The sequence below is a fragment of the Tasmannia lanceolata genome, unplaced genomic scaffold (assembly GCF_043159265.1).
Source record: "Tasmannia lanceolata isolate RefF3 unplaced genomic scaffold, GAP_Taslan_0.1 ptg000023l, whole genome shotgun sequence".
In the NCBI taxonomy this organism is placed as follows: Eukaryota; Viridiplantae; Streptophyta; class Magnoliopsida; order Canellales; family Winteraceae; genus Tasmannia; species Tasmannia lanceolata.
Genome location: NW_027518700.1, coordinates 28,220,130 through 28,229,179, shown reverse-complemented (window position 1 = coordinate 28,229,179; position 9,050 = coordinate 28,220,130).

Genomic DNA, 9,050 nt, shown 5'->3' with positions numbered 1-9,050 from the left:
CAACTTCCTTCACACGTGAAGTTGAGGGCATCATGGCTGAATGCATTGTGCCGCGGGGGACTTCTCGAAAGCAAACAACGGAGTACCTCGTGAAGTGGAAAGGTCTACCAGAATCAGAAGCCAGCTGGAAACCCAAAGGAAAAGCTCCTCCTAACAGAAGATCAAGCACACGCCTATATGGATGTAATGTCGACGAGGGCGTCGACGTAATTGGGTGGGGGATTATCACGGGGCCATTTCGTTCAGCGCTGTTTGCATGGCCTATGGTTTGTGACTTGGTCTATCAATGTAATATGTAAGAGTCATGCCAATGTACATGTTGTAGTGGGGATGTAGTCGGTATTACATCCGAAACGTACCCCGTCTCGTTGCATCTTGAGAAGCTGTCATTTATAACACCTTTGGTTGCCACTCGCTGCTAAGTGGGTAGGTTGCTAAAGCTCTTTACCCTGAGAGCTTGGTTGGCCATCGATTAGTGCATTGCTAGTGCATATCTTAGCAGGAATTCCATTCTAGTCAACGGGTGATCGGGGACCCTTAGGAGTAGTAGTCCTTTTGGCTTAGTCCTATTGTAACTTGTTCAAGACTCAGCAATAAAGATCAGCATTTGCCTATTTATGTGCCCCATTATTTTGTGCTTGCTTGCAAACTTAGCATTTCTCCTTCTGCTTGTTTTGTAGGTTTGATCCTCACAACCTTGCCATGCTTACTTGCATGTTGTGGGACAACGCAAGTGCCGCATAGACTTTGCTCCCAAATCGAAGGTCCATGACACTTGGCTCCATGTCCAAGGTGCTGCAACAGCAACAAATTGGAATGGCAGGAGCCTCGGATATAATGATGAATATTAAAGAAATGTTTGGAGAGCACCATCGCACAGCTAGGTTGTTGGCGATTAGAGGCCTAATATCCACCAAGATGGTAGAGGGAACCCCAGTTAGGGACCACATGCTAAAGATGACGGGCTATCTAAACGAGCTCGACATCTTGGGGGCCATCATGGATGCTGAGACGCAGATCGACATTGTCTTATCTTACCTATGTGGGTCATTTAAAGAGTTTGTTGTGGCTTACCACATGAACAAAATGACAATGTCTTTGACAGAGCTAATGAATCAACTTTAGACAGCTGAGTACCTACAAAAGAGTATTAAGAAAACTGCCTTCGTTGTAAAGGGTAATGTACCTTCAGCACCTAAGCCGAAAGGTAAAGGAAAAGGAAGAGCAAAAGGCCAAGGCTCTAAGAAGAATAAGATAGTGGTAAAGAACAAGAAATTTTTTAAAAGAAGTCAACTAAGGACAAGGACGGATGTTCTCTAGCTACCAAGCAGGGCAACAAGCCTACCTCAGGTATGTTGTAAGTTTTTGTTGCTGAAACCAATATGATTGGTCATGTATTTTCCCGGTGTGTTGACATATGTGCGACCTCACACATCTGCAATATTTTGCAGGGGTTCGGGAAAATCAAAAGGTTGAGTGAAGGCGAGCTCACCCTACAGGGTGGAACTGAAGCAACAGTTGTTGTCTATGCTGTAGGAGATTACGTTTTGACATTCTCAGGCGGTTATCTAATATTAAAGGATTGTCTCTATGTACCTTCAATAAGAAGGAATTTAGTTTCAGTTTTAAAATTATTTGAAGGTGGATATTCTACTAGTTTTAATAAAAGTTACGTTTTCATTAAAAAGAGAAGTTCCTTGATTGTGGAAGGTACATTGAGTCATGGCCTATACTTAATTAATGCCTTAGAGAATGTGAGCAATGTTGAGAATATTCTGAGTGTTGATGTTCCAAACCTCAAAAGGGCAAGGGACACGGTAATTCCAACACATCTTTGGCATCTTCGATTAGGTCATATTAGCCTAGAGCGGATCACAAGATTAGTGAAAGATGGTCCATTGGATTCAATCCAAGTGGAACCCTTTCCAACCTGTGAGCCATGTCTTCAAGGCAAAATGACTAAAATTTCCTTCAAGGGCAAGAGTGGAAGGAAGTGAAAGTGTATTGGAATTGATACATACGGATGTATGTGGTCCCCTTTCTCATCCTGCGAGAGGAGGGTTGTTCTACTTCGTGACTTTCATGGATGAGCATTCAAAGTAAGATTACCTGTACCTAATACGACGTAAGTCTGAGACCTTTGAGAAGTTCAAAGAGTTTAAGAGTGAAGTAGAAAACCAGTTAAGCAAAAAGATTAAGGCACTTCGCTTCGATAGGGGAGGAGAGTACCTCTCGGATGAGTTTAAGGACTACTTAAAAGAAAACGGATTTGTTTCTCAGTGGACTCCACCTGCAACACCAGAGTTAAAGTGTGTCAGAGAGGAGAAATCGAACACTGTTAGACATGGTTCGATCTATGATGAGCTTTGCACAGGCACATTTGTTTCCATGGAGATTTGCCCTAGAGACGGCGCTCTACATTCTTAATCGAGTACCAACTAAATCAGTACCAAGGACTCCATATGAGATATGGACGGGCAGAAAACCCGCATTGAATCATATGAGGATAAGGGGTTCTACTGCCCATGTTAAAAAAATAGGTGTTGAAAAGTTGGAGGCACGAACCAATAGGTGTCTCTTTATTTGATATCCTAGGTAAACAAAGGGTTATATGTTTTATAACCCTAGTGAGCAAAACTGTTTTGTAAGCCGGAATGCCGTATTTTTAGAAGAAGAGCTCATTCAAGATGCGAGCGAAAAGGATAGGATCGCGTTAGAAAAGCAACCTGAAAATCCAATAAAGAGATATAAGGAAGTTGAGCAAGTACCCACTAAACCTATTCCAACACTCTGACGTAGTAGTAGGGAGGTCAAACAACATGATAGACTTGTCTACTTGGGTAAAGTAAATACAGAAGATACAGATCCCCTTAACTACAAAGAGGCGATCTTAGACATCGATGTGGGAAAATGGATGGACGCTATGATTCTTTATGTAGTTGGAACCTTCATTTTGATCAAGCAGTCAAAGAGTTTGGCTTCATTCAAAACGTGGATGAGGATTGTGTTTACAAGAAGGTTGGTGGGAGCGTAATTATGTTCTTGGTTCTTTATGTAGATGACATCCTACTCATTAGGAATTATGTAGGAATGCTATCAGTACAAAGTTATGGCTTTCAATCACATTTTCTATGAAAGATCTGGGAGAAGCTTCATATATTCTAGGACATAAATTGTTTAGGGACCGTAAGAATAGGAAGCTTGGGCTATCACAAGAAACTTACATAGATAAGATATTGGCAAGGTACAACATGGCAGATTCCAAGAAGGGCTTAGTTCCTTTCAGGCAAGGAATCAAGTTATCCAAGAAGATGTCTCCCAAGACACCTGAGGATAAGCAGGTTATGAATAACATTCCCTACGCTTCGGCTGTGGGAAGTCTTATGTATGCTATGTTATGTACAAGGCCAAATATCGTCACTCTATAAGTGGGTTAGCAAATATCAGTCGGACCTACGACTAGAGTATTGGACAATAGTTAAACATATTTTCAAGTATATTAGAGGAACTAAACATTATTATTTAGTTTACGATGCAGACGAGTTGGTCATTTCTGATTTTACTGGCGCAGACTTTCAGTCTGACGTTGATGACATGAAATCATCATCTGGTTTTGTGTTCACCTTAGCAAATGGGGCAGTGTCATAGAGAAGTTGCAAGCAAGACACCACAACAGATTCCACGACTGAGGTTGAGTACATTGCTTCGAGTGAAGCAGCGAAAGAGGTGGTATAGCTGCGAAAGTTTCTAGACGATCTTGGAGTCCTGCCTTCTGTTGAGAAACCTATTGCTCTATACTGTGATAATAGTGGAGCGGTTGCTCAAGCATAGGAACAGAGGTCTCATCAGAAGTCCAAGCATGTACTTCAAAAGTATCATGTGATACGGGAGATTATTGACAGATGGGATGTGACTATTGTAAAAGTGGCCTCAGCAGATAACGTGGCGGACCATTTTACCAATCCCCTAAGTCAAAAGGTGTTTGACAGGCATGTTGAGGGGATGGGTCTATGATATATGCATAACTGGCTTTGAAGGCAAGTGGGAGACTGTTAGAGTTGGTGCCCTAAAACCCAGTATATTTCGCATGTTAATAAATAAAAGTTTATTTTCATGATAATTAATGGGTAACTAAAAGTTAAATATGTGTGACATGCTACTTGTTATTGACACATATTTGTCCTTAGGTAGCAAAGTAGGAAACCCATGATCATGGATTCACAGATCCTAGGGAGCAAGGAGATATGAGATTACGGTTCTTTGCAGACCTTAATAGTTCCTAGTTGGGGTTGAGGTTGGACACCTCTTTTTGTATACAATTAGCATCTATCTTACCAACATGCACGAGATGTGGAGTGACTTATCTCAATCACTCGGCTAGTGGACCCTAAACAAGATAGAATGGGCAATGAGATTGCGTACTGAACAGGATCTGAAATCCTAAGGGTGATGGCAACCCAAGAGGGGGGGTGAATTGGGCTCAAAAACTTTGCCAAAGATATTGCATAATTAAAACTAAATGACAAATTACAACCTTAAGAACATAAATGAAAACAAACCACAAATGCACAAAGAGATAGAAAGAGTGCACCAGAGATTTATAGTGGTTCGGTACTACCAAGGACCTACTCCACTCCACCAAGACTTCTTGGTGATTTCACTACGGATTCCCTTAACGGAGAGGAATCAACCAAATTACAAAGATGGTGGCTCCCCCTCGCAAGACTTGCCAATCCGGAGAAAGCTCTGCGTCCCCAACACTCGCTCTTGTAGAGATGGCTCCGCGACTCCACGTACACTGGTCAAATTACAATGATCTTTGATGAAAGAAAACTCAAATCCCTTTAAAAGGGTTACAAGAGATGGATAAAAGATGTACAAATATAAGCCTAATCCACTTCTCTGCTTAGAGATGAGAGATGCACTAAAACAACTTTGATTTTCTCTTTTGGATGTTCAACATGATGCAAAGAGATGTTTTAGAAGGTCTTGGATAAGGTATATATAACCTAAGAAAGAATATTACTGTTTGAGGGCAAAAGGGTAAATAACTAGCTAAGAAAAATCAAGTCCCGCAGGCTCCAACGACTATATTGCCAGACGGGGGCGGTCGACCAGGGTGTGGCGGTCGCCCGTCCTTATTGGCGCTCCTGTTTTATTTTTGAATTTCAAACCGTCGCGGTCGACCGGGGTGGTCGTGGTCGACCGGGGTAGTCGCGGTCGCCCGCTGAGGGCCTCCTAGACATTTCCAATTTCCGTCCATAACCTATCCGCTGTCGGCCGAGCCTAAGGTCGATCGCCAAGACCTTTCTGGAAGGCTCCTTGATTTCCAGGAGCCCATCAGCAGTCAACTGGACTTGCCTCGGTCAACCGGCCCACTTTTGGCTAGAAGATGCTGGAGTTCCAGCAACCATCTCACGGTCGCCCGGGATACCTAGGCCGACCGGCCCGGTTTTAGAAACTTGTTTTTTTACAAAAAAACATTGGGGCATTGGGCTCTGGTCTTTGGGCTTTTGTCCTAAGTTTTCAAATATATTTTCCTAAGTTTTTTTAAAACTATGTTAAGTGCCTTTAACATCTCTAAAGACAAAGGAGAGGAGTACAATCTAAATTGACTTCAAAAGCACTTCAATCTTCTCTTGAACTTCGGCTTCAAGTCACCTTCACTTCTTGGATCTAAAGATTCTTTGGCACTCCAAATGCTTTCCAATTAAGCTTTTAGGCCTCGATCCAAGCTTCCATGAATTCACATTAATGAGATCTACAACTAAAGACAATAAAACACATTAGTGACTCAAAATCACTTGTGTTTGGAATCAAGACAAGAGGAAGTGCCAAGGGTGGTAACCATTGGGCTTACATTCTCCCCCTTTTTGATGATGACAACTACAAGGGATTTTTCAATAAAGGCACACACATTTCTCTCCCCCTTTGACATCAACAAAAATATGGGCAAGAGACAATTAAAGGAAATAAAATTTCCAATTATTAAGCTCCCCTTAATTTAAGGAAATCATCCAAACATATAACTCCCCCTATTTCATTAACAAAAAAAATAGATGAGGGATTTCAAAAAGATATACAAAATAAGTTAAAGCTCTCCCCTTTTGTGAAAATAACGCCCCCTATAAAAGACAAAAACTCAAAACAAGAGGGATATATATATATATATATATATATATATATATATATATATATTTATTTATTTATTTATTTATTTATTTTTATTTTAAAGACAAAACATGCCAAGGTAAGCAAATAACCAAAAATATATTTGAACCTTGGACTTTAAATCACAAATTGTGAAGGATATTCAAGTTTAGCACAAGCCCCTTAACTAAGCCAATTTCAAAAGGAAATCAAGTTGGGGCTTTGGGAATCCAAGCTCTCTTGGCCTCACAGCTATCCCTACTTAGCTTAGATACACATTGAAATTGATAATGCCCATGAAGGCCACAATAATGACATCTAATTAAGGGGTTAGCAAGACTAGTTCGATTATGATAGACATGTTGAAGTCTTGAACTAGCCTTTTTGAGGATTATGTCTATAATTTTGTCTCCATTCATAAAACCATACAGACAAATCCGTAGCCTCTCATTTTCAGTTTGAAGATGATTTATTTGTTTTAAAAATTCAAATTTTTTATCTTCATATGACTTGGATGAACTTGCCATGTTTTGAAAGCTCAAAACATGAGTCTCAAGTTCACTCAAGCGACCCTTAAGGGTCTTTTTTTCAAGCTTTAAGTCATTTTCCATTTTGGCTTAGGCTTGAAATCTAGAAGAAAAGTCTTGATTTAAAGCTTCAAGTTCTTTTTGAATTTGAGAAAGATTTTTCTTTAAAACCTTATTTTTTGACATTTGCAAATCCAAGGTTAGCCATGAGACACACATTAGAGTCTTCTTTCTGGGCCGAGATGCATATGTTTGATTTTTCTTCCTTGGAGCTCTCACTTGATGATGCACTATTGCTCTTACTAAGCCCTTCCCAATTTGCCGTGTGTGCTCTAAACTTCTTCTTCCCTTATTTATTCTTTTTGTTCTTGAGGAGAGGGCATTCCGGCTTTATGTGTCCGGGTTTGCCACATTCGAAACATATTATTGGGTCCTCCTTGTTCTTCTTTTCTTCCCTTTTCTTTTCTTTCTTTTTCTTCTTATCTTTTCTTCCCTTCTTCTTCCACATTTTCTTAAACTTCTTGAAAGCTTCCAATTCATCATTATCGGACTTGAGGAAGACGATGATGATTTGGAGGTAAAGGCAATGGATTTTTCTTTGTCTTTCTCCATGTGTTTTGAAGCCTCGGCTTGTTGGTTTTCCCTTCTCTTCAACTTCATTTCATGTGTAATGAGGGATCCAACTAACTCATCTAACTTCACATTATCAAGATCTTTCGATTCTTCAATCGCCGTGACCTTCTGGTCCCAACTAAATGGAAGACATCGGAGAAGCCTCGCCACCAATTCCAAATTTGTATAAGTTTTACCTAAACCTTCAAGCTCATTAACAATATTAGTAAAACGAGAATACATTTCAGAAATGGATTTATTTTCATTCATTTTAAATGTATCAAGGTCACTAACAAGAAGACTAACTTTAGACTTTTTGAATTTTGAAGTCTTCTCATGAATGGTTTCAAGGGTTGTCTATATTTCCTTAGCCATTTTACAAGTAGACACCCGATTGAATTCGTCAGGAGATAGAGCACAAAAGATTGTGTTCACTCCTTTAGCATTCAATGCGGCTCTCTTCTTTTGAGCGGCCGACCACTCACTTCTTTCACTTGTGGGAGCAATGTATCCATCTTCAATTAATTATAACATTCATAATCTAAAGATTGTAAAAAGAAACTCATCCGGGTTTTCCAATACCCGTAATTTGAACCATTAAAGTATGCGGGTCTAGAAACGGATTGTCCTTCAACATATCCGGATGGGGTTGCCATTCTCTTTTTCTCTTCTATTTTTGAAATTTTTAAAACACTAAATAAGAGTCTTGCGCTCTGATACCAAATGAAATCCCAGGGGTGATGGCAACCCAAGAGGGGGGTGAATTGGGTTCAAAAACTTTGCAAATATATTGCGAAATTAAAACTAAATGACAAATTAGAACCTTAAGAACATAAATGAAAACAAACCACAAATGCACAAAGAGATAGAAAGAGTGCACCCGAGATTTCTAGTGGTGCAGTCACTACCAAGGACCTACTCCACTCCACCAAGACTTTTTGGTGATTTCACTACGGATTTCCTTACTGGAGGGTAATCAACCCAATTACAAAGACTTGCCAATCCGGAGAAAGATACGCATCCCCAACACTCGCTCTTCTGCAGATGGCTCCGCGAATCCATGCACACTCACCAAATTACAATGATCTTTGAAGAAAGAAAACTAAAATCCCTTCAAGAGGGTTACAAGAGATGGATAAAAGATGTACAAATATAAGCCTAATCAACTTATTCGCTTAGAGATGAGAGAGTTACTAAAACAACTTTGATTTTCTCTTTTGGATGTTCAAAATGATGCAAAGAGATGTTTTAGGTCTTGGATAAGGTATATATAGCCCAAGGAAGAATATTATCGTTTGAGGAAAGAAGGGTAAATAACTGGCTAAGAAAAAGCAAGTCCCGCAGGCTCCAACGGCTATATTGCCAACGGGAGCGGTTGACCGGGGTGTGGCGGTCGCCCGTCCTTATCGGCGCTCATTTTTTTTTTAAATTTCAAACCGTCGCGGTCGACTGGGGTAGTCGCGGTCGCCCTCCGAGGGCCTCCTGGACATTTCCAATTTCCTTCCAAAACATATCCGCGGTCGGCCGAGCCTAAGGTGGTCGACCGCCAAGACCTTTCTGGATAGCTCCTTGATTTTCAGGAGCCCATCCACGGTTGACCGGACTTGCCTCGATCGACCGGCCTACTTTTGCCGAGAAGATGCTAGAGTTCCAGCAACATCCCGCGATCACCAGGGATACCTTGGTCGACTGGCCCGGTTTTAAAAAATTATTTTTATACGACAAAGCATTGGAGCATTGGGCTTTGGTCTTTGAGCTTTT